The 26842-nt window shown below is 38.2% G+C and overlaps 1 protein-coding gene across 3 annotated transcripts in view; it reads right to left on the bottom strand.

Annotated features, from left to right (window-relative positions):
- GABBR2 (gamma-aminobutyric acid type B receptor subunit 2) overlaps positions 1 to 26842 on the bottom strand; it is a 492905-nt gene that overhangs the window by 409466 nt on the left and 56597 nt on the right. Inside the window, exon 2 of one of the 3 annotated variants that reach the window (XM_068671240.1) lies at positions 10982 to 11040. The exons of the other annotated variants lie outside the window; for them this stretch is intronic. The gene's annotated coding sequence lies outside the window, so the exon portion shown is untranslated. The remainder of the gene's footprint in view (positions 1 to 10981; positions 11041 to 26842) is intronic. 3 annotated transcript variants of the gene reach the window in all.

Here is a 26842-nt window from a genome sequence, read left to right as displayed (position 1 = left end):
ATATTCCTGGCCATATTAAAATATTCTTTTAATATGTTATACCTACAGATTATTGATCTACTAAGACTAGCAGTGCAGTTTCCATTCTGATTCACATATCAGAATGTGTCACATTTTTTTCACAAAAAAAAAAAAAAAAAAAAAAAAGAATTAAACCAATATACCATGAATTCTTCCTCTCCTTGAATTTGGGATTTGGGATTAATGTCTAAAGTTTGTACAAGCACCGTACAACACTGAAATCCTGTAAAGTGTCAGGTTCATTGAAGAAAAAAGAAAAAAAAAAAAAAAGTACTTATGTTATTGTTTACAAATGAGCTATTTTAATCATGGAGGGAACCTGTTCCCATATTTTATGGAAGCCTTGCTATACCTAAATAAGCAGTGGGTAATGATCTAGGGGAAAATTCTGTTTCTAAACTTAAGATCTAGCCAGTATACAGTCCTATGATATTTTGCCTTAGAAGGCAAATATGTCTCATGGTGGCATGAGACAAAGAAAAAAAGACAGTCATCACCTTGAAAACCTGCTATGGAGTCTGAAACTTAGACAGATCTACAGTGTTTTGCTAGTAACAAGAAGCTGCAGCATTAAAAAAAAGGTGCAAAACATCCTGCAACCAGGCTGAAATAGAGTTAGACCAACCACTGAGATTCTCACATTGGTGCATGCATATTGAGCTGTATAAGAAACTGCAGTGCTGACTAATGAAATTAAACATTTATATGGCTTTAACAGTCTTAGTAAAATAACTGTGCTTATTCAAACACTGTGTTTGTAAAACCCAGGAGATTTAGCCTCTAGAGTAATTGTACTCTCTGGGTTCAGCTTGTAGCATAGGTCAAAAAATTAATTCTGTACAACCCCAAACATTCTTGTGATTCTGTGATGCTGCACAAAAAACCTTTCACTGCCATGGCAAGTAAAGTATCTGGAAATTTCCACAGTCATTGAGCAAGGAGAACATTTAAAGGGTGTTTACCAGCACTGCCACCTGAATAGCACTAAAATAAGTTGGGCCATTCAAAGTTCAAAACTCCTTTCTCAGCAAATACTTAGATACATCTTATGATTATATGTAGCTGGTTTATATTGTAAAGGTTAACTTATTTGGAAGAGGGAATAGACAACAGTTGATAGAGACTGTGTCCATACTTGTTCCCCTTACTGTTTCAATTGCTTATGGACATGCTTTATTTTGGGGAGAAAAACATCTAAAACACCTATAAGTAAAATGTTTTTAGTATCGTAAACATTTGATCTACACCTTTCTGTGCATTCCAACATCATGTGATGAAAATACTAATATTTGTTTACAAGTAGATCCATTCCTAAGTGCAGCGTAAGACTGGCAATATTTCAGCTTGCTTGGCTTCCTGGCAGTTACATACTATCAATGGCCATGATATACAATATTATCTGAATATATAAATACACATAAATAATTGCAAACTCTACAAATGATGAGGTTACATTTACTCATATATCTTGACATTTAAAAATTCTTACGCACCCTAATTACTTTTCCTTCTGTACAACATTTAAGCATCTCCAGTGATTTCACTACAATGATTTCCACGTATATCAGATCACATTTAACAAATCTCAGTAACAGAAAAATTATCACCAATTCTGTGAATAGCTCCAAGTTTACAATTTTGAACTTACTCAAACTATAGTGAAAGCATGTTTCGTCCTGATTCTTTCCCAACAACAAATTACATTTGTTTTTATGCTTTTTTTAGCCTAATACAAAATACGGATGACATCTTAATGAATAATTTCTTCAAGAGCACTCTGTCTCTCACTTCTGTCACTGTGTAAGTCAATTTTCCTCCCATAGAGAATCAACTAATCACTTGGCTTCTCATCTGCTATTGCATAGCACCCATGGGGCCATCACAGAAAAGGCCTGTTTGTGCTTTAGCAGAATATTAGATTATTTCATCTGTTTGGATCAGACATTTAAAATAGGGGCATCCTTTTTGTGGTTCCCTTTTTTTTTTTTTTTTTTCATCTTTTCTTGCTGCTTAGTTTCCTTCAGTTGAAGAAAAGCTGCAAATCAAAACCACAGCACTATTTCATACAAAGCCCATGGGTGACATATGTTCCAAAACACAGGTGCTGTTGCTTACACAAAGCATATAAGCAAAACATCAGTACAAAAAGAATTTGCTGGAATTAGGTCTGTAGGGACTGATCTTCAACTGCTATCAATTCCCTGATATCCCAGCAAAGTAAGCTAACATTAATAGCTTGGTCTACCGTTTAGCCAGCCTAAACACCCTTAATTCAGTGAAAGACCATGCTTCATAACTGGCAGTGCTACTGCACTGTCATTTTCTTTTATGTCAATATTTCTCAGCCTATTCTATAGCTAGATCATACCTGCTCATGAAATACATTTCAATAGTGGGGCTACATTATATATATTTTATATATATATATATATATATATATATATATCACTTCTCTCGATATAGTAAGAAAAATACCTACTTCTTGAGTACCTCAGGAAATAAGTAGATTTTTCTTGACCGATAATTTCTCTTTAGAATTTAAGTGTTAAAAAAGTCCATTGCATTTATAACTTCAGGTGAAAATAATGAGAATACGGGATACTTTACATTAAAACTTCAGTATATAGTACCCATTAAAAACTTTTTAAATTTTTGTGTTTCAAAAATGCAATTGACTGCTTTCATGACTCTATAGTACATACCTTGCTACAGCAGCAGATAGAGACTTTCTCTTTACAAGGCAAGATAACTGTGCAATAGCAGAAATATAACTCTCTCCTAACACAGGATTGCATGCCACACTGGCTGCTGCTAATTAAATGAGGAAGTAAAGAACTGTTCCTTCTAATCCACCATGAATATTTGGCCTTTTTAGCCATATTTGTGTGTCAAATTTTAAAGAGCATAGCTATTTGCACTCTATTGATGTGAGAAATTTCCTAAAGTAAAATGTGACCCTTTACTGCTGTCAAAATATATATATAATTAAAAAAAAAATCACAATATTTGTCACCATCCTATAAATATAATTCATTAAGTCATTTAGCTTATGGTAGATGTTGTACAAAATGAAGATGCAGTATTACAATATGCTGAAGTTGCTGGTCAGCGTTTTGCAAAATGTACTGATTAAAATGCCATACATTAATTATACATTAATATTTTGAGCAGGCCTTCATGCCAATTCCTTAATCCTTAAAATCAAGGACAGAAACAATGCAGTGTTTAAGACTGTGTGCACTCCTCACTGTTAACAGCACAAAGTCCTTCCCAGATTCTGTTTTCTGAACTGTGCTGGGAAACAGGACTTTTTTGCTCAGCTCCACAATTATCTGTCCCAAGGGGCTATCCCAAACACATTTGTCAGAGTTGTATTTTGGGCTTGCTAAATCAAATAGAGGACAAGATAATGTTTGTCATCTACCAAAGTCCTCCTAGCTCCTTTTCCTATTTGTGCTGACCTCTCCAACCAGCCACTCCCCCTTCTACCCTCATGGTGCTTCAGAATCGCCATGTGGCTCTTCGACGTATGGCTGAGACACTTGGCTCTGTAGCTGTCAAGCATGTGCAACACAGCTAAAGTAGCTTAATGATATCAGACGCAGAAGGCAAATTATAATCTCAACTAGATTTCAGTGAAAGGGATTGATGATCTCCACTGTTTCTCATCACAACAGTGCTTTGAACTTACCTAAACACTGAATAGATGGGCACACCTCCGGGTGCCCATTCAGTATGACCTGAAGCCACATAAAGACATCCCTGAATGAAAGCTCTAATCTCTTCACACACAAGAGATAACCCTCTTTCTAATAAAAGGAAAAGATACTTTGTCACTGAAATTGATATCTTTATGTGAGTCATAACTATGTTGCCATTATCTACATTTACCTGAACAAGTTATTTCTATTTTTAAACAGCAACGTGAACCTCAGTTCCTCAAAGACAGGTGGAAATAGACCACTGCAATGGTTAGAAAAGCTAGGTAAGAAATGAACAAAAATCTCTTTTGTTCATGCTCTATTTTGAAGTTTCTTGTAATTGTCTCTCGTCTCCTTGAATTCAGAGCAATGCATATGTCTATGCTTAAGCCTAGAGGCCTACAGAAAAGCTGGGGAGGGACTCTTTGTCAGGTCAGTGCCTACCACTTCTTATTTTTGTTTCTCTGCCTTTTCTTTACATCTTTTCTTTTGTATCCTCTGTGTTTATTGTCCCACTGACATCCTCAGTTCACACTGCTCCATTCCTATACACTCATCCCTGTTCTAATTACCCCACAGAAGTTATCTTGGCCTTAGTAATGCATACCAACATCCCTTTTTTCATTTAAAAATGCGCAAAACTTCTCCTCACCAAATTATCAAATTTTGTTTTATGTATGGACTAAAGGATGATTCAGTTTTGGTTTGGAAGTGTTGAGGTAGAAGCTTGCTTTTGGTTTTGCTATGCAGTTTACATGCTAAAAAAGTTGAGCATACACTTCTGATATTGGTCATCTAAAAGCATAAGTCTCTCACATAACTTCAGATTAACATTCCTCCCTGAAAAATAAGAATAGACACAGAATCTAGGTAATGAAACAGTAGTCTGAGGGCTATATCTAGTTACCAGAATAAGTTTCTTAAAGCTGAATCACAGTGTCTTCAGAAAGAGATGCAAAGTTCTCCCACTGTTGTCGTTTGTTACCAAAAAAAAAACAAAAGCAAAAACACCATACACTTTTTCACTTATAACAGTAAAGATTAGAGTTTTATTTAACAAAAATTTCATTAATTTTCACCTTGCATTTTCATCTTGTACTGTATTATTATACAAGATAACACAATTAAACAGCTTTATTACAGTCAAGATGCAATTTATTTTTTTCAACATCGTCCTAATAAGATTAGGATCACTTCATTACTCATTTGGATTAAAACATCTTAATTTAAAAAAAAAAAAAAAAGAAAAAACAGTCTTTGGTTTCCTCATAGAAAACAATTCTGAGGTTATGCTATAACAAAAGACCACAGCCATGCCAATGAATTGGCTTTACGCAACAAAATGGAAAAAGGATAGAGTTCTTTTCTACATTAAAACTAGCGGCCAGTTAAAAACTGACAAACGTACAAAAGGACAAGATAATTAACACCTATTGGTTCTCTTTTTGGTCTCTTAATTACAACCTTCTTCCTCATGCTGGCACACTATTAAGAGTCATTTTGTTCCTGCAGTAAGTTAGAAATCTGATGCAGTATTCCTTACGAATGTCATTTATAACAACTGGAAACACTACTGATGTGAAAAAGACTCAGACCAGTCACTCACAGAGTTAATATGTAAGACTACACATTCACAGCAGAAAAAGCCTTTGCAATCTCAAAAATAACTGAAATGAGTAATCAATCTAAGGATTTGCACATGGTAAAAATGAGGAATTTGTAGTGAGACTTCAAATCTTAATCACAAATCTTCAGAAGGAATTTGACATTTTTGTTACGTCTTCATCTCCAGATAGAGCTATATGAGAGGATCTTGACCTTCAGTAAACTGGGGGCCTATATGTTATGAAAAAAAAATACATCACAATCTGTGAATATACACCAAAATATCAGAAACTGAAGCTAGCAGTAATTTTTAGGAATGCAGGTTTAACATTTCTAAATCACATTCCTTTCCCAGTTCCTACAGTCAGCATCTGCAATCTGCGTGTCTCTGGTTCCACACAAAACACACTTAGTATCTTTCTTTCTTCCTCCATCTGCCTCTTGTTCTAGTTTCCTAGTTCCTCTATCTATCAAGTTTATGTTCTGAGTAATGGGAATTCTAGTTTTTTGAAGACATGTTAGCAAGATATACAGTACCAGTACACGTACTTTATGAGGTAGACATCAAGACTGTTAAACACATTAAATATCAGATACAGGACACATTAATATTAAGCTTTCATACAATTATCATTTAGGTCAGGAAAGACCTTCATGGTCATCACATCAACCTGTCCTACTGAATCCCATTACTAAAACACATCTCAGTGCTACGTTTACAGGGCTCTTATATACCTCCACAAATGGGGACTCCACCGCTTCCCTGTTCCAACACTTGACCACCTTCTCCATGTATATTTCCACATATACAATCTAAACTTCCCTTGGCACAACCCGAGACCTCCCCACATTCTGTCACCTAAGAAAAGAGACCTTGCTGCAACCTCCTTTCCAGTAGTTGTAGTGAGCAATGAGGTCTCTCCCCTCAGACTCCTTTTCTCCGGTTAGCCAGTCATCCATCAGTCACTCCTCATAAGCCTTGTTTTCTGGTCTCATCAACTATTTTTTTTGGTCTTCTCTACACATGCTCAAGCAACTCTATATCCTTCGCATTATGAGGCGCCAATACTGAACACATGATTTGAGATGCAGCATCACCAGTGCCAAGTACAAAGGGACAATCACTTTCCTAGTCCTGCTGGCCACGCTATTTCTAATCCACTTTCTAGCTACTCTTCCCAAGCTCATATCTCTGCAAGTACCCACAATCCAAGTGTAGGACCTGGAACAACAAAACTTTGTTGAATGTCAAGCAATAGGCTAAATTGGTGGGCCAAGTCCTAGCCGCATCCTTCTGCAAAGCCTTCTGACTCATAAGCAGATCAACAGTCCCATCTAACTTGGTACCATCTGCAAATTTACTGAGGGTGTACTCCATCCCCTCATCCAGATCATTGATAAAAATATTAGACAAAACTGGACCCAATACTGAGCCCTGGGGAATGCCACTGATAACTGGCTGCCAACCAGACTGGATTCCATTCACTGTGACTGAATCCAGCCATCAAGCCAGTTCTTCATCCAGTGAACTGTACACCTGACTAGATATTAAAACTAGACATCCTGCTGGTTATAGCTGCACTGACAGATCTACATTTATCCTTATTAGTAACATAATACCACAGAGTTTAAAACTGAACTTAGAACTTTGAATTTTGTAAATAATTGTTCCAATTGGCATATACTACCTTTCATCTTGTACATCTTGATGGTATTTCATTCTCCCCTCTACCTCTTAGATGAGTGCAACAAAGCCAAAATTGCATAGGAAAGATCTTAAGAGAGAAATTTTATACTCCTATTATTTTGAAGAAGGAAGTCGGCCAAGGGGGCAGATTGGCAAATAACTCTTTTGGGACTGATGGTCAGGATTCTCCTGCTTTGAAGGCAAACACATGCCCTGCAGCAAAGTGCTGCACTGCATATGAGCAAACTAGTTTTAATCCGTTTAGCTTGGACAATAACAGTCTGTCTTGCACAGCCTTGCCTTTGTGCTGAAATTGTGCATAGTGGCTCAGTAGTTCATGCTTTTTGCCCCAGAGCTTAGCTTGCACCCAGGCTAACTATATAAATGTGGTCAGACTAGGCTTAATGGGATGAAAACACACTTCTGACTACAGCAGACATGATAACTACATTATGATCTAGCCTAAAGCTAATAATTGGACTATATAACATGGCTGCATATATTACATATGTGGGTGAACAGCAATTTTCTTAGTCTGCAGAATTGACAGAGAAACGCAATAGCAAAGACATGGGATATTATCTCTATTTAGGCACCAGCACGCACACAGCACTTCATTGTAGGTGACTTCAGGGTCTCCTTTTGTACATTGAAGCTTAAGACTACCCAAGTTGCTGTATGTCACGCGCATACAGCAGAGAGGTAGACATTGCTTGTTTGTTTTGGAAGTGGTTTCTAAAGGTGTGAGAGAAGTTTTACATACCAGTTAGATTTTCTTCCATGGGGTTACAATATAGTTAACAGGCCCACTTTGCATAAAGAAATACTGAGTACTTTCAATAATTCTTTGTCAAGATACATTTAGCCACGTTTCTCCAGCTTAGGGTTTTCTTAGGCATAAAGGCACACAGTGAGAGAAGATGAAAGTGAGTTGGGGTTGCATTGGGTTTGATTTTTTCCTCTTTTATCATCTTGCAGTAGACACTGATGAGGCTCCTGCTAGTACTTCAACATTCAGACCAGCATGCTGGAGTACTGGTCTAGTACTAGTCTTTTTTGTACTAGGCAAAAGAGAAGAGCAAAAGCTTCATCCTGCTTACCCTGGTGCTATACATGTCAGAAGCATACACTTACTAGAGGATAGTAGAGATGAACTTTCTTTTTGTGCTACTATCTCACGGACTCATATATTTCATCTTCCAGGATTTGTTGCCTGATCTTCCTTCTCCACTGTGCCCAAGTCAGCCACCCTCCCCAAATGCATCAGTGGAAGTATGTGTCAGGTTATATGTCACTGTGCTGTGATTAGTTAGCTTGGGGCAATTTCAAAACATGAATTAAGAGTCTGAGTGAAATAGGAGCTGTTAATAATTTTTTTCAGTGTTACCTGTGCTATGTATGTGTTTGTACAGTTACTGTGCACATCTGAGGTAGTCTTCACACCCTTTTGGGGCTAAGCTTGAGTTGTGAAGGTAACTAAATTTCATTTTAGAAAACTTAGAAATCCATTTTTCTTGCCCTTCGGTTAGCATAGCTTGTGTAGGCAGAAGGCAGGGAAGTCAGTTCTGGTTTTGCAAATTACATTAATTCTTTTCCTGAGCTGAAGTACAGTTCTTTATCTATTCTACATACAGAAATTAGGTTGTGTGGTCATATATTTCTTGCTGATTTTCTACCACACCACATAATATAAAGTACATGGAAAAGTTTCCTTAAAAAAAATTAACAGCCTTATTTCACTTATTGCAGTGGTCTACACCCTCTCTAGCATATTACAGCTTTAAGGGCTAAAAAAATAAAACACTAACATTTAATAGAGCTTGCCCATATACCTGCAGCATGTGTACAAACAAGAAAAGAGAAATATAAAATGAAGTTTGGAGCTCACAGTACTAGTACTAGTACTCACTTCCTAGTACAACAGATGCAGAGAAAGGCTTCTAAAATAATAATGGGAATGGATAGCTTATCTTAGGGGAAGTCTATATGAGCTTGACTTATTTATCACAGGTGGTAAAAGGTGTAGAATGTTGTCTTGTTTCTTTTCCAGCACAACAATGATGTAATTCAATAGGAATGTAAAATTCTGTTAATTTTTATTTCCATATTATATTTAGATCATTCTGAATATCCCACCTTTGAACTGAATGTTTAGGTCACTTTGTAACCCCAAAGATGGGAAAGCACCTCTCCTTTTAAACAGCCATTCAGATTTTGAACATCCTGAAATATCTTTCAGAGTATATACATTTATCAGTCAGATCAGACCTAGCCCAGTATGTGAAGAGCTTTCCAACATGGCGACAAAAATCCTGAGTCATATCAAGCTGAAACCTAAAGTCAAGGACAGATTAATCTATCTAAAATGCCTGACATGAGAGGGCATGAAATGGAAGACTTTGAGACAGAGAAGATAACACTAGAATTTAATTTTATATATTTACAGTACTAAACTGCTATATAAAAGCTTAAATTTAAACTATTTAATTTTACAGCATCACATATTGGAATACTGTGTCTATTACCTGGAAAAGCAACCTGTGTATTTAAGTGACTTGTGTGAGTCAAAGACAGAGTTAAACACAATTCTTTCTTCCCAAACAGAATAAGGACACTGTACAGTAAACGAGAAAACCACTCAATAGTCTCAGCTCTCCCTTCAGTAACAAGTGTCAGGATTACTAATTGAGAAATTTAAGTGTATGTTTTCCATTCGAAGATCATATAGATGAATTACATAGGTATAGTATAAGCATGTATTTTATTTTACACTTATTAGAGCTGCCATATAAATGTTTCCATGAGATGCGTTCTTATGGACTCTGTGTAATTGCCTTGAGGGAGGGAGTATTTTTCTTATCTTGTCTTCAGGTAACAGTCTACTTCTAGAAACATCTCATTTATAAAAGCAGTTATAATCACAGAGGACTGGTTGGCTGAACAGACATGCCATGGTTATGTAGTAAACATTACTCCTACTAAGTGAGCTAATATTTATGAATGATTTCAGAAGGATTTGCAAAAACAGGGAGTCTTTCCCTAAACCTTTGTCCTAGGGAATAATATATGCGAGTTCTCTATCACAAAGCAGCTTCATAGAAGCATTTGTTAGTGAAGTATCGACACTGTAATTCTTGCAAACTCACATTCTGTTTTACCTGATCCACACCTGGTATCAGCTCCTTATGCATACAAAAAAAAAAAAAATATTTCATGATCATATCAGAATATAGCTGCAGTTAAAGTCACAGAAACAGTTCCTCTCACTGGAAAATTCATTAAAAAAAATCCCTGCAGTTGTCATAGCTTATGGTTTAATGAATTGGTTCTTTTATTCTTGTTTTCTTTAATTTAAATTCCAGCATGAGATACATAATAAAATGGAGACAGTTATATATTCTACTGCTATGTTAAGGTTAAGAAATAAATATGCAAATACAGAATTTCAAATTGCTTTAGAGGCCACGCAGGCAGGCAAAATTTATAAATATGAAAGGAAGTCAGCCCTGGTGAAAACTCATGCAGTTCCACTGACATTCTTAATAAATGTGTATTTTTAGAACTGCATCTATACCACTTCTGTTAACACTTTGGGATCCACACAGTAGTTCTGCCCTATCAACAGCTTTAAGTGGTTTTCCTTCTCAGGAAGAACCCTGAGCTGTTAGTTGTGACACTTCCTCTTGCTTTACTGAAATAATAACTTAAAATGTACCGCTACTTCAATACAATTGATTTTCATTTTAGTGTTGTTTCTCCACATTGCTTCCGTTGCTGTTCACAAAATTCTGTTCACAAAATTGCATTTTGTGCTGACAATTGGAAATTGAAAGAACTGGAATTAAAAAGTAATCAATGTGATCTCAGAATCAGCAAGGTCAGAACCCTGCCCTAAGGAGCAGTCCCTAGCAGAGGTGTTAGCACAGATTCTACCAAAGGAATTACGTGTGGGGAGGGTTTGACTTACCTATGGCAATAAGCCACAGTGAAGAAAAGCTTACTTCTGGAGCTCAGACAATTCTAAAGCTGAAAAAAGACACACATCTTGTTCTTTCCTTATTTCTTGAGTGACTTATACTAACTGTACCAGTTGTTTTCAGCCTACCCATAGAAATTCACCTTCTCCCAATCCATCATTCCCTTTCACAACCCTCCACCTTTCTGAAGTCCTTTAAGAAGCTTCCTTTATGTTTGATGAAAGCTAATGACCAAATACCAGGAATATCCATATTAGAGCTTTTGATTTTGTCAGGTGAGATGTTATCATGAGCTCAGTTATCCACTGAATAGTCGGCACACAGGTGCTGACTAGCCACATGTGAGCCCCACATTAGACATATCTGCCTCTTTCCAAGGTGTTAAGGAATATGAGGTAGCTGGCAGTGCTATAAGGGCTCAAAAGGGAGAAAAATCACAGTGATAAAGAAAGCTTGAAATTATATTTATCACTGTGTGCAGAGATCAGGCAGAGGGACCCAAATCTCTAGGACACCAGGCTTTTTTAAGTAATCTTTTCACAGAATAACTCATTTCTAATTGGATTCTGCACATTTAGTAAGAACTACACTATAATTACTCTTTTTCTACACAATTATATTTTTGGTTACTGAACAGCAAGAAGGTGGGGGAGTAGTCCAATGAAACGTAAGGTATCTTTGAGGACTCAATGAGCTTTTTCCATTATTTGCACTACAACTAACTTATTAGCATCAAAATCTCACACTGTCCTATCTGGTTTTATAAAATAAAACAGAATCAGAGATTTTCATTTCTGAGCAGACACTGTCTTGCAAGAGAGAAGTTGATTTCACCTTTCTCACTTAACTGGTTCTATGGAATTTCTTAAAACAGAAATAAATATAAAGAGGAAAATAATCATGGTGAGAGGTAAAGAAGTTTCCATGAATTAGTGCAAGGTAAGAATCTATGAAGCCAAAGTCCTATCAAAAACAAACAAAACAAAACAAACAAAAGCACTAGACTATCAGCTACGCACCACATGGATGGAAAGGATCTGTGGAGGTAATCTGCTCAAGCAGGGCCACATATAGCAGATTGCAAAGGACCACGTTCAGGCAGCCTTTGGAGATCTCCAAGGAGGAGACCGCACAGCCTCTATGCCAGTGCCATGCACTGGCAGCCTGGCACCTGAACAGTACAGAAGTGCTGCCTGGCATTCAGATGCAACCTCTTGTATTTCAATTTGTGCCCATTGCCTCTGCTTCTAGCACTGAAAAATACCGAGAAGACGCTGACTCCATCTTCACTGCACCCTCTCTTAAGGTATTTAAACAAACTGATAGAATCCCGCTGAGCCTCCTTTTCTCCATGAGGAAACTGTGCCAGGCTCCAGCCTTTGCTCATAAAAGCGATGTTCCAGTTCTTTAATTGCTTTGGTTCATTGGTACGTTGGACTCTTTCTAGTATGTTCATGTGTCTCTTGTGCTGGACATCATGGAACTAGACACAGTACTCAGGTGCAGCCTCACCAATGATGAATAGACTAGAATCACCTCCCTTGACCTGCTGACATTACTTTGCCTGATGCAGCCAAGAACATCATTAGCCTTCTTTGGGGCAAGGGCACATTGTTGACTCATTGTCAACTCTGTATCCACCAGGACCCCAGAACTTTTCTTGCAGAGCAGCTTTCCATCTGGGTGGCCCCCAGCATATACTGGGGCATGGCGTTGTTTCTCTACAGATGCAGGATCTTGCAATTCTCTGTGTTGAACTTCATGAGATTCTTGTCAGCCCTGTTCTCCAGCCTGTCAACGTTTCTTTGGACAGCAGCATGGCCCTCTGGTGAGTCATCCACTCCCTGCGGTTTCATGTCATCTGAATCTACTGAGGGTACACCCTACCCCATCATTCAGATCATTAATGAAGATGTTAAACAGGACTGAACCCAGTTCTGACCCCTGAGGTACTCGTTACTGCCCTCCAACTAGACGTTGCACCACTGACTGCTACCCTTCAGATCCAGCCAATCAGCCAGCTTTCAATCCATCTCACTGCTTGTCTGGCCCATACTTCAAAAGATTCTCTATGAAGATCTTATGGGGGAGAACAAAGGCCTTACTGAAGTACAAGAAGAAAATATCCACTACCTCCCTTTCATCCATCAGGCTGATCATTTCGTTATAAGGAGTATTTTAGGTGGTTGGCCAGGCAGGACTTCCCCTTGATGAATCCACGCTGACTATTCATGATGATTTTGTTCTTCTGTCCAGAACTAGCTGAACAATCATCTTCTCAGGATTTCAGGTGAGGCTGATGCATTTTGGTACTTGGGGGAAAGTTTCTGTTACTCCTATCTTCAAGGCAACTGTGAGAAGTGCCTGATTGACCAGGGGTTATTGAGTAACCTCACAATAATATCAGCCAGCTCCTTCAGCACTTATGGGTACATTCCAAAAGGACCCAAGGACTTATGAATGCTTAGTTTACTAAAGTATTCCCTGATCCAAACCCCTTTCACCAAGGGTACATCTTCCTTGCTCCAGCCTTTCACCCTGGTCTCTGGGATTCCTGAAGGCTAGTCTTTCTGGTAAAGACTGAAAGAAAGAAGGCACTCAGTACTTTGGCCTTTTCACCATTCCAGGTAACCAGGTCTCCCATTTCATTCAGCAGAGAGCCCACATTTTCTCTGTCTTCCTTTTGTCACAAACTCACTCATAGAAACTCTTCTTATTGCCCTTGGCATTACTGGCCAGATCCAAATCCACTTGGACTTTAGAAATGGCATGCAAATTTACTGTATTTGTAAAGAAAGCTGGATATGAGGTCAAAGTATTTCCTTCCCCCTTCTTCCTCCTACACTTGCTCCAAAATCCAGATCTCCTAGAAAACATGAATATCAACTGAGATTCATCAACAAGTAACTGGAACCATTCAGTGATGAATTAAACTTCCCAGCATCCCAATAAAAGTATACAAAATAAAAAGAAACTCTCAGCTGTGCCTGAGATCTACTGTTTACAGATACCAGCCAGTATATTTACTCCAGAGCATAGCTTCTATGATTTTTTTCCTTGTGAACTCTACAGTGGTGACCATACAAGGGCTGGAAGCTGCACGGATGGATTTGCTATTCACTAACCAGGAAAGAACTGCCTGGCAACAGGATAATCAGCAGTAGTGCTAGCTGTAATGACCCTGACACAGAGTTCAGCATCCTGTGGGGAAATGAAGAGGCAAAGTACAGGCTCCAGACTTCATGCAAGCAGATTTTGGCTTGATCAGGAAACTTGCAGGTGGAATCTCATGGTAGGCAGGTTTGAAAAGCAAAAAGAGCTCAGGACAGCTGGCAGATCTTTAAGGACAGCATCCTTCAGGCACAATGATTCATCCCAATATTCAGGCATATTAGCAGATGTATCAGCGACCAGCTTGGCTAAGACAGGAATTCATGATGGAGGTCCATTGCAAACAGGCATTGGAGCTCCATACAACAACCAACAGAGGAATTCAAAAACATTGCCCCAGCATGCAGGATAGTGTCAGAAAATCTTAAGCTCAAGTGGATTTGAGACATAGAAAGAGATGCTAAGGACAGAAAGAAATGTTTCTACTGTTATGCTAGCAATAAAAAGCTGAACAGGGAAAATGTGTGCCCTCTTGCTAAATGAGATAGATAAGTTGATGACAACAGACATACCTGAGGCATGTCTGAGAATACCTGAGATTTCTTTGCCTCAGGCTTCACCAAGAAGGGTTCCCAGGCTTTATGCACCCATCTTCAAAGAAAACCAAGAGAAACTGCACAGAAAAAAATTACAAGGCAATCAGTTTTCCTTTGATCCTAGGGAAAGTCATGAAGCAAGCCTTCTTTGAACACACTTCTGGCACAGGAAGAAGAAAAACATCATTGGAAACAGCAGGGGTTTACTGAAAGTAAATCCTGTTAGACAACCTGATTGTCCTCTGTGATAAGACCAGATTTGTGGATGAAAGGAGAGCAACAGATGTCATTTACCTCAACTTCAGCAAAGTTTTTGACATTGTCTCACACAATAATCTTGTTTCCAAGATAGGACATGATGTGGATGATTGGATAACCAGCTGAACAGAGAACTGCTTGGATAACTGTGCTCATGGTTAATTAGTTTTACTCTACCTGGAGTCAAGCAACAAGTGGAGTACTGCAGAGATCTATCCTGGGACTTGTCCCTTTGATCTTTATCAATGCAAAGCTTGCTCATCAGCTTTGTATATGCACCAAACCAGGGTCAATCAATGAAGTTGTGGGCATGGCTACCATCCAGAGAGATTGGATGGAGAGAGAGAGGGATGAGTTGATGGGAACTTCGTGAGATTCAGGAAGGACAAATGCCAAGTCCTACACCTGGGAAGGAAGAACCTCATGCAACAAAAAGGCTAGGGACAGAATGGTGGTGGAGTGGCTCTATAGAAAAGAACCTGGAGCTCCTGGCTGACCACATCATCCATTAGACATGAGGCAGCAACGTGCCCTGCTAGCAGAAGCCCACAGTATTACCAGCTGTAACGACAGGAGTGAAGGCATCAGGAGGAAGGAAGTGATTATCTTCCTTGTTTCAGTGCTTGTTAGACTCCATGCTGCATCTGATTTTTGGCACATTAATATGAGAAAACTATTGATTAACTGGAACGAGTCCATGGAAGGATCATGGGGACAGTCAGAGAACTGGAGCACTTGCCACATGAGGAAAAGCTGAGAGAACTGGATCTGCTTCAGACTAGGGAAGAGAGGACTTCAAGGACACATATTAGCAGCCTTCCCGTATCTATGAGGAGGTCAACAATGCAGAGCCAGGCTGCGCATAGTGGTACATAGTGAGAGGATAAGAGGCAGCAGGTGCAAGTTGAAACAAGAAAGAATCAGAATAAGCAGTGAGATAATATATAAGACAGTGTTTAATCCTGAAGACAAGAATTCAGAAAAAAAGAAGTCTAAAACACTGAAATCTTAACATAGAGACCACAAAACATAAAACAATTCTACCTAGTTAATCCACACAAAGAAAACACAAAGAAGGCATGCCTTAGTAAGTGTAATAATACTGAGAGTTGAGGGCTTTATAACTTTGAAGAAAAGGTATGTTCTAACCAGGATGAACACAGTCTAGAAGATTTTTTTTTTTTAAGTGGGAGAGCTAAGAACTATGCCATAAAAAAAAAAAAAAACTGAAATTTTACAAAAGCCTCCAGACCATTAAAAATCAAGATTGGATATCTTTCAAATAAGATTAGTTCTATGCAATTCAGAATATATTCATTTAACATAAGAATTGCTAAGTGAATTTCCATGGGTTGTGATACAGAAGCAAGTCAAGAAAGCTGTAACGAAAGTCTCAAAAGCACCAGATCCTTATAGAATCTATAGCTGAGACCCTCTTGGAATGTTCTCTAACAAGCTTTTTTTTTTTTAAAAAAAAAAAAAAAAAAAACTCTTCAGGTCAAGTCTATGAATTTATCCTGTCTCACAGAGAGAAAGTATCTTCAGTAACATCCTTTATTTTTCTTGGCAAGCATTTAAGTTTTTACTGGTGTATAGAAATACCATTTACACAGCTCTCACTAACAGTTCAGAGACCTTGCTTTCCTCACTGCTAGGTGGTACTTATGTCAAGGAATACCCCCATGCTCTCAACTTGTATACACCTGCAAGCCAACCAGATATGCACCGACAGGCAGGAAAACAACTGCAACATTTTGGGGGGTAGGGATGAGTCACCCAAAGGTGCATCAGTGCTTTCGTTTGCAATTACATAGCATTAGGTGTTGGGATCTTGCATGAAAACAGCCTCATCCATTTGGAAATATCACATTGTGTCCAGATGTGGACCCAAGAGCAATGCTTTGTAGCAGTTTCTTCTCTTATTTCTGAAAAGAGTTTCTGTGCACATCTTTTCTTCCTACCCTACTGATTAGTAAGGTACTTTAACATCTTTTCAATGTCAGAAACCTTGTAGTGATAGCCAAAAGTTCCAAATTCACCCTTTTTATGGGTGGCCTTTATGGGTAAGGGTGTTGCAGACAGACTTCTTCCAGTTCTGTAGTTGAGCAAAGACCATGGAATTTGGCATAGTACGTGCAACCGTGTAGCATAGCACCCTTTGACCACAGACAGATCTTTAATGATCAATCAAAAAGAAAAAAAGAGCAGTTGAACCAAAAACCAACAACTAACCACAAGAGCAGGCCTGAAGCTGGACAAAACTAGAGTAAGAGGGTAACAGAAAAAAAAAAAAACATCTAACTCATGAAGAAATTATCACATACAGAAAATTTGAATGTAATCTGGAATTGCAGACCAACAAAGAAGGTGGAAGTGTATACTAGCAAACAAACAAAAAAAATCACCTTAAGTGGATTCTACAGCAAGGAAGACGAATCCATCAATATGAACATCACATTCCTCCTAGCAAAGAGGTACAGATGCTGACAACCCACCATAAGACCCTGCCCCACATGGACAACATCACTGGGGAACTACCAACCTCCGGATCCAGAGGAGCAGTGTAGACAGGCAAGCCTTAAACTGAAAAAGGGGCAGAAACTAAGACATGCATGTAACAATTTTATCAGGATTGTTATTCTCTTTTTCTGCAGCTAATAATAAATAAACTCTTATGATTCCAGTTACACTAACTATAAATGCTTAGGTTTATACTTATGTAAATAGTCACATGCTTCCTCTTTGCCCATAAACAACATTTTCAGCATAGTACAAGGTCAAAATGTTTCAGACCCTGTCAACAGAATCAACAGGGCCTATATTATTCTAATTTGAAATGCTGGACTAAGGTTCTCACATCCACCTTGATATGCCTTATGTCTGTAGAAAGCACAAATGGAACATTTCCCAAGAGTTCCTTTGAGGCAAAAAAACCTGTACAAAAATCTCTTTCACACAGCACGTCTTGCTGATGCAGATGATAAACATGCACTGCATATTTACATATATATATAATATAAAATTTATGTTTAAAAAAAAGCCTTTCACATATTCATGAAGTATTCCTTTGGGCTTTCAGCTAAATAGGGGTGCCTTGTGCCCCCGCGCTGGGCCACTTGAGCTGGCACCTACAAGGGGAAGGTGTGGGCAGAGGCAGAGCTGAAGTCAAAAGAACAAATTGAAAATTTAATGGAATAAGGTATGGTTATACAGAACCTGATGGCCAAGCCCCCACCACTCCATCTGACTACAAGAACAGAGGGACAAACAAATGCAATTCTGGTCAGGAATTAGGGGATTCAGGACACATGGAGATATAAGTACAGCCCATTTCAGGTCCCAGGGTGAAAACCCCACATTTTGATCTGTGCTGGCGGAACCTGTGGGCAAAGCTCCATTATTACAGGATATTTTATCAGCATGAGAAAGGGGTGGATATATTCTGAGCCTACTTCATTTTAGACAAACAGAAGGGCTACTGAAATGCAGGTGGTTCAGGGTCACCCAGTTTCAGAATACACATGGACTACACCCAAAACCAGAACAGATGCAGCATGCAGATTGGCCTTTAATTCAGGTATCACAAGGCTCTGAATAAGTTCACCCAATGTGAAGTGGTCACTTCTTCCATACGGCTGTCTGAATAGCTGACAATACCATCAATAGAGCCACTGCCATCGTCAGACTGAGCAAGTGCAAGCACAGATGCCATTCTTCAAAATACACTTATCCACTTGCTGTTTGAGAAATTGTTTTGCTGACAAGAATATGCTGGTTTATGTATTTCATGACTCCAAGCATTCTCCTCCTCCTGCCTGTTACCCAGGGATACTATATGCTGGCATGGTCACCATGGGAACAGTGGCCAAACTTAAGATGTTTTCACTGTCATAGACAAGAGCCATCTGCATGATTTTTCCATTTCTGTCCCTCACACCACTGGTGCAGGCTCCCAGGCCAACACACAGCCACCAGAACACCACATGCAGCTCCCAGGCTGGGACCCTGCTGTTGCACTCCTGCAGCTGCTGGTGGGATACAGGGCAAGCCCTTTGCTGGTCACAGATGTGACTTTCTGTCCCAAACATATTTTATACATCAGGGACAGATCTTACTTAAACACACCCCATCCTCAATCAAATACTTTTAACAGTTATTTCAAAGAAAAAATTCTCCATATATAATGAGGAAACTCTGGACCTTGATATTAACTAGATTGCAATGTGTCTGTTCTGTTCTTACTAATACAGCATGGATTTCCTAGACCCAACCTTGAAAATTCACCAGAATAAGAATTTCAGTTCTATTTTTATTTCTGAATTAAGAATTAGCAGCCACCATGAAAGGTCTTGTTTTTGGTTATTTGTCAATATTAATGCCATACCCACGCTCATTCAGGTGATCTTATATTCATAAACAGTTCCTTTCCCAATACATGGGTTGGAAATTCAGTGAGCTTCCTTGAAGCTGTGCCATTTCTCTCTGGCTAGCAAATAATCCCCCCACATACATGCCCCATAGGCCAAGCTGACAGAATACAACCAGAAAGATCTATTAATTATCAGATTAAATTTCTGCAGATTTTCCAGATGAGACTGACTGGATGTCCTATACATGCTTGCTGGAAGTTGAGCATAGGGTTGCTCTTCTTGCAGGTTGTTTTTTTGTTTGTTTGTTTTGTTTTAAACCAGAAGCAGAACTTAAGGATGTTTCTGCTTTCCTAATCATTAAGCCACAGTTTTGACATTGTTGCATGAACATACCCTTTCCGTGTATTCAAAAAATTACATCATTGTAAAGAGCCAATTTCTTCACAATAGTACTTCAATTATGAAGACAGACAACTCAGAGGATGCTTCTTAATTTCAGGAATCACTTGTAACTCCGTTTTTATCTCTCAGTGGGTGGAAATGTACTGTTTGATGTTACATGTCTGCTATGTGCTTATGCTGTCTGTAGCCAATAAATTGTTCTGATTCCTAATGAAAGAATATTATTTCAATTATTGTTATATTTCATTAACATTAATAGATTCTCAATAAGCTGAGGCCTGCTGCAAATTAAAGACAGCCCAAGGAAGGTCAGGTGGTGCTCTGGATAGCAGGAGTTTCTTACCTGCCTGCTTACAGCCACATTTCTATCTCACACAACAGTCTCCAGCATGATCCTGTCACAGGCTGTAGTCAGGTTACTTCTTTAGGAATCTCTTTAATAAACTACTTTTTCCCCCCCTCATGTTAAGTTTATTTTCCTAAATGCCACTTTTTTTTTTTCCTATCACCATGATATTCTCAAATGCTTACAAATCACACTTGTTCATCCATTAATTGATGCCCAAATCCATTGAGTTGCTACTTTCATTATCTCTCTACCCAATTTTTGTACTTTTCTCCAAATATCTTACATAAGTTTCTTTATAAATCTCTCCATTACATATAAGCAGCCAAGACCCTTTGCTCCTTGATCTTTATAAGTAAGAAAACATAAGGTCAAACAATATTCAAAATGAACCCAGGATCATACAACTGATTTTGTGCTCTATAACTGGCTTTCAAATGAGACAAGTCTTGTGTAAGTTTCACCAGTAATAATTTCATTTTCTTATCATCAGTGGCAGCTTTGACTACCACAAAAAGCACAACCTGCTTTTCCTCAAAAATAATGTCTGCCTTTTTATATATATATATCTATATTTGGATGGACTACTTTATTTTTAAGAGATTGGAGTCCTAAATCATCATTTACTTATCTACAAATTTTATAAAACCTCTCTTAAATTAGTTATTGTACTCTATACCATTTTCTGTAGATATGAAGAACATCTTTCATTACCTCCTTAACTTCACCTACCAAATTTCTTACAATACACTTTTTAAATAAACATGCTTTATTACTTCTTTCCTTCTATTTTATCAACTAAAAAGTCTTTCAAAGGTATTATCTCTAAGTGTCTCCTGAAGAGTATCCATGAACCTAGATTTTTCTTTAAATGTTTCAAGATGTCAATTTTATCCTTTTAACCAAGTGCTTTAGTATATTTACCTACTTATTTCAGTATTTGAATGTTTGAAAATCCTGTTTGCAATAAACCTATTGCCATTTAAACATACATATATTTGTGATCCCTTGATCCTAGTGAATTACTAGTTTTTCCATTAGTTATCTGCTCTCTAATTCATACTCATAAAGCTTAATTTAGAATTTGAGTTAGGTTTAATAGCCTATGTTAGGAAGTGTTAGTTCTGCCCCTTTTAATAGAGGGGCAAACCTAACACAGTGGACAAGTGGCTGCTGTACATCCTGAGTGTCTCCAGTGCCAAACAGGATGTTCCTGAAGAACTAGCTAGGCAACAGCCATGAAAATATACTAGTGACAGAGCTTTTTCTTCCCCCCTAAATTCTGGAAAAATGAGCTGAAAACATTGATTCTGTAGTTATTTTTCATATATCTCATGCCACAAATCAGACTAGAGAACAAGATAGTCATCTCTTTCTATGTATTTGAGGTCCTCACACCAAGCTATTTTATGAATGTCTATTAAGATGATCAAGGGAACAGATTCAATAATTCAATCATAAGAGTCATCCACAACACAGTAACAAATAATTTCAGGAGTGCACCCACCATGATTTTTACTATAAATTTACACCACTAGCAGGCTGAAAGACTTGTAATGATAAATACCACAGTGGTTACCTTTGCTTAGAACGTGTCTCAAGACAAGGACACATTAGTTTATGTAGAGAAAGCTGTTTATTCACGCTGATATTGTACACACAGCATAAGTACAATTAGCTGTGGTAGCTCAACATCCTGAATTAAGAACATAATTAAGTTCCTCTTAGTTGATTTCAGATCCCAACTTCAAAACAGAATTGATTACTAAACTTGAAATTTATTACACTTCCAAATCAGTGAGACAGACAGAACTATCCATCTTCAAGAAAAGACAATGCAAGCTGTAGAAAAACAATGGTGGGTGGGGAGTATGGTTTGAAAAACTTCTGCCAAAATTTGCTAGTTCCTTTTTTTTTTTTCCTGTTTAAATAAATGGTCACCATCAAAAATCAGAGGTCTCATATCACAGTGGAATTTCTATTCACATACAGAAAAAGTGGTAAATACAGGGCAATAGGTGTTTTGTGCTTCTTTAGCAGCCTCAGAAGAATGCAACACTCAAGACAGGTAGTTGTGAAAAAACAGTGATAAGACGTTAGCAGATTTTGGTCTGTGTGAGACCTGAGTCTCTGTAGGCTCCTGAAAAAATAATGTGTTTTTCTTAAGCACACTGAGATCAGAAAGAAGGCAGGAGTCTCCATAAGAGGATATAGTTTTCCTCCAGAGAGGATTCATTTGAGAGTACTGCAGTTTAAGGACTCTAGTCAGAAGCAAAGAGCACAGATTTTTCCTCCCCCATCCAAGTTTAAATCTTGCACATTTCAAAGAGAAACTATCCATAAGAACATCAGCCCTCCCATGATGATATCTATCCCACTTCAGACATCCATCCTCTCCTCCCTTCCCTCAAATCTGTAACAGCTGGAAGCGCCAACATTTACCATTATTTCTGTGAGCAGTGAACTGTAATTATGCCCATCCTCAGTAATCTAACCTACAAACTAAGTAAACAAATGCAGCTTATAAAAGTGTTTGTTTTAGAAGTTTGAAGACCTCTTCCCATTTATCAAAGGTGAAATCAAGATTCATTTTGTCACAGTTTAAGTCTGTGGGAAATAAATATTTGTAGAAACCCAATCTACCAGCCAGAGAACATATTTAATGAAACATAAATGTCTACATATCACACAGAAGTAAAAAGAGGAAAAAAAAAGTCTTAAAGCAAAATTAAGAAGTACTTACCCAAATCACTTAGGGATGGCATTTTTCCAATATCTTATATAGTTGATTTCATAAGAAATACAGCCTAGTTCTACCAGAATTTATGGGGATGGATGAATGACCACTGGATGAAGTTCCAGACAGAAAAGAACATGTAATTTGAGGCCAACAGCTCCTCACTTGGGTCTGCTCTAGGACAGCTCTATATACAACCCCTGAAGCATCCCTCACACCATATACATTCTGGGGAAATCCCAATCTGCTTTCTCAATTCTTCTATAAGATCCACGTGATCAGGCATTGATTAATTTTAATTAAGATGCCTATATGTACAGACATATAAGCTGTTGTCCATTCTTTTGCATTATGCTGAGCTATATTCACTTCATCTGTTTGTTTGGCTCACTGCTCTGTGTGGGTATGAAATAATGTGGAGCTTTTCTGCTCTCCCTTGTGCACCGTATGGGAATGTAGCAGAAAACACACAGGCTTATGACTCCCTTGCTGCAGCAGAAATTATATGAAAATTTGAAATCAAATCAATCACAGTGGGATTCCATCTGTGATTTCAAATTCTACCTGTAGCTTGAAGTACAAAGATTTCTCACTCCTCTGTGAAATTCTCTAGCACTGCAGAGAGCAGGAACGTTATGTTTCACATAATTCTTCTGGATAGAGACTAAACTAATGCAGCTAAATGTTTTCTCCCCAAATTTGTTTTTATCATAAATCAAAACTATAACTGGAGAGAGCATTGTGGAGAAGTGGTGCATGGGAGGACAGATGCCACATTTTAGGACAATGGCAAGGAGCAGAGCAGGATGGGACTGGCACAGAGACCAGAGAAAGGAGACAACATACAACCACAAGGAGGAAGGAATATTTGATGAAATACCTTGAAGAAAGGATAGGTATGCTAGACAACTGTAAAAGTTGAGGTCATTAAATGCAAGCAAGTCCAGATAAAGAAATGTTTATAGAAAGCAAGATATGATACACTGTAAGGCAGCAGGGTGCTAGAAAATAGCTGTTGCCAATGCAGTCAACAGAAGAGTACTTTCCTTTAACAGATCACTATTTCATTGTGTAACTACGTTTTTGGACATCCATCAACATCACAGCGAATTCTGGGCAGTCCAAGGGCAAGGATGAGAAAGAATAGTTCAGTAATAGTTTAATATTTATGCAATATTAAAACTACTTTGTTGCCTAAGTACACAGGCTACACAGCTCTGACAGAAATACATCAAGTTATATTTGATTATTTTTTTTTCCCCACCTTATACATACACAGCTATGTTTGCTCTCACTTTATTTTGATAGCTAAGACCACTCATTTATGCTAAACTGTTTTTGCCATCTTTTTCAGTGCATTTACTGTGGTGTTTTAGACTAAGTCCCAAATCCATGGACTTGAGGGAAGCTAATACCCAGGGAACAGCACACAGCTGGGACAGGGGGAGGGTCAGGCTGGGTGTTAGGGAAAGGTTCTGCACCCAAAGGGTGTTCAGGCACTGGGAAAGGCTCCCCAGGGCAGTAGTCAGAGCACTAAGTCTGCTGGAGTTCAAGAAGCATATGGAAAATGCTCTCAGAGACATGGCTTGGTTTTTGGGTGGTCCTGTGTGGAGCCAGAAGTTGGTCTTGATTATCCTTGTGGGTCCCTTCCTACTTGGGACAGTCTATGATCCTTATAAACTCTTTGGGATGAATAGAAGAGAGTGTATATCAGCTTTGTTTATCTGCTACTTTACCCAAGAGCAGCATCCATTCAAACAGTTGCATCAGTCTGGTAAATAAATTGCATTTTAATTACACTGTAAATCCCTAAAACAGCACTCCCAGAGCTGCCCATGCCTCTGTAGACATCCTGATCCTCAGGAGTATCTTTACTTCAATTGAGTTTACAAGCATTTCTTCAGAAGTCTTCTAGGACACACAGATAGCTCTATGCATGTGGAAATACAGTGCCATTTTTTCCTGTGATAATACAGGCTTGTGACTTTAAAGGATTAAAGGCTTGCCTATCCTTTTAAATTACGAGATGAAAGAGGACTAAAGTAATATTTTCAGAAATGTCAAAGTGATTTTAATGTCTAATTATCTTCTGAAATTAGAGAATATAGGCTTTAAAAGTTGCTTAACTTATTTTAAGAGACTTAAATCTCTAAATAACATGTGCACCAACCATGTGAAAAAGAAGTCAATCACGGAATTGTTTGGGTCAGAACAGACCTTAAAAACCACCCAGTTCCAACCCCCTGCCATGGACAGGGACACCTGCCACAGACCAGGTTGCTCAAAGCCCCATTCAGCCTGGCCTTGAACACCTCCAGGGATGGGGCATCCACAGCTTCTCTGGGCAGCCTGCTCCAGTGCCTTACAATGCACTGACTCTTACTTGCCAGCTAGATCATGTACATGAGATCAAAAAAAAAAAAAAAGACACTTTAAAAAAAACACAACAAAAACGCACAAGTAAGGAAGCACACTCAATACTGAATCTTAGAAGTATTTAGATTAAAGAAACCATAAGACAAAGAACAGCATCCTGATTTGTTGAAAAGTTGTAACATTTCTCCAAAACCTCAGTATAGAGTAGCATGTGCATTTCAATAACTGGATCCCACATGTCTAATAGAAATGCAAGTTGTTTAGAAGCAAAAGGTTTTTATCTGTATATATACACACACACAAGTGTAAGAGAAATTATAATGCTACTGTTATGGCCAAATCAGCCCATTGCTGGAGATCAAATAACAAACAAACAAAAAAGAGACATGTTTGAATTAATATACATAAACCTATTTCTCAACTGAGGCTCAAGTGACTCAACTAAGATTACAATTTGTGAGCTTCCTCTATACAACCCTCCTTCTCAATGACCTCCTAAAGGGGAGGGGGGGGAACAAGACAACAACAACACCACCTTACTGTAACTGCTGGGGCTCTAGCACAGGTCCAAGCATGGTACTGAATGGCAGAGAGCCTTTGTCACCTGCAGTCACTGGATGACAGTGAAAACCACACATGCCAAAATGATGCTTGTTCTGTACCTCTCACAGGAGAATAACCAAGAGATACCGATGGTAAATCACCATTGTTTTCAATTTATGTCAAGTAACAACAACAAAAAAAATGCTTAAACTCCCCAAAATTCTTAAATTCCTGTTCATTAGAGAATATTGAATTTTTAATAAAGTGAAATTAATATTAACATTTATATCAATAGAAATGTTTAAATAGATGTATTTAAAAATAATACACAGAACTAACATCCTTGAAAAATACCTAATCTATTTTAGAATTACAGTTGTAAAGGACCTCATGAGATTATCTGCTTAATCTCCAGTCAGTATATGTTCTCAGTTTAGGATGTTACACAAATACAGCAATCCTAGAGACATACAAGAAGCCCTGCTTCATATGTACCTGAACAAGAATAAGGCAAGGCTATGTTAGTTTGTTTTGCCTTCCCCCCCCCCCATTGTTCTCCACAGTGTACTTTAAAGCACTTTGTCCAAGCTATTTTTAAATGTCTCACTTCATTGCTTCCACTTACTTCCATTAAGCAAAATTTTTCTTTACTCTGCTTAATCCAATTATGAAGCAAATGTTAAATTACAAGGCTGGTCAGGGGATTAGCATGGCAGAAAAAAAAGACTGTTCAGCATTTTATATTTCCTGTCTACATTTTCATTGATATCATATTTCTATCTATAAGCATCAATGATTGCACTTGCTAGGTATAAGGAAAGAATTTTAGAGTAGACAGATATGTATCATTCCTGATGTTCACCATATTTCATTTCAAAGGCTACTCCACTTTCTTGGAAGGAAGAAAGATCTCCTATGTTTGTAGGACGCAGTCAGCTGCTCTAGCTGACACTCCGTGAATTTATGGGGTGATACTGAACTCTTTCCTGGACCATGCCCTGAACACATGCAACCTAGGAGCAAGATTTCACCCACATCCTACATCCAGCTGGGACAGAGGAGCAGGGTGAGAGGTGAGAAGTCTAGCGCACAGCTGCAGCGGGGAGGGAGCA

The sequence above is a fragment of the Anas acuta genome, chromosome 2 (assembly GCF_963932015.1).
Source record: "Anas acuta chromosome 2, bAnaAcu1.1, whole genome shotgun sequence".
NCBI classification, from domain to species: domain Eukaryota; kingdom Metazoa; phylum Chordata; class Aves; order Anseriformes; family Anatidae; genus Anas; species Anas acuta.
The sequence above is the reverse complement of the archived record's forward strand: the minus strand, read 5'-3'. Positions and strand labels throughout refer to the sequence as shown.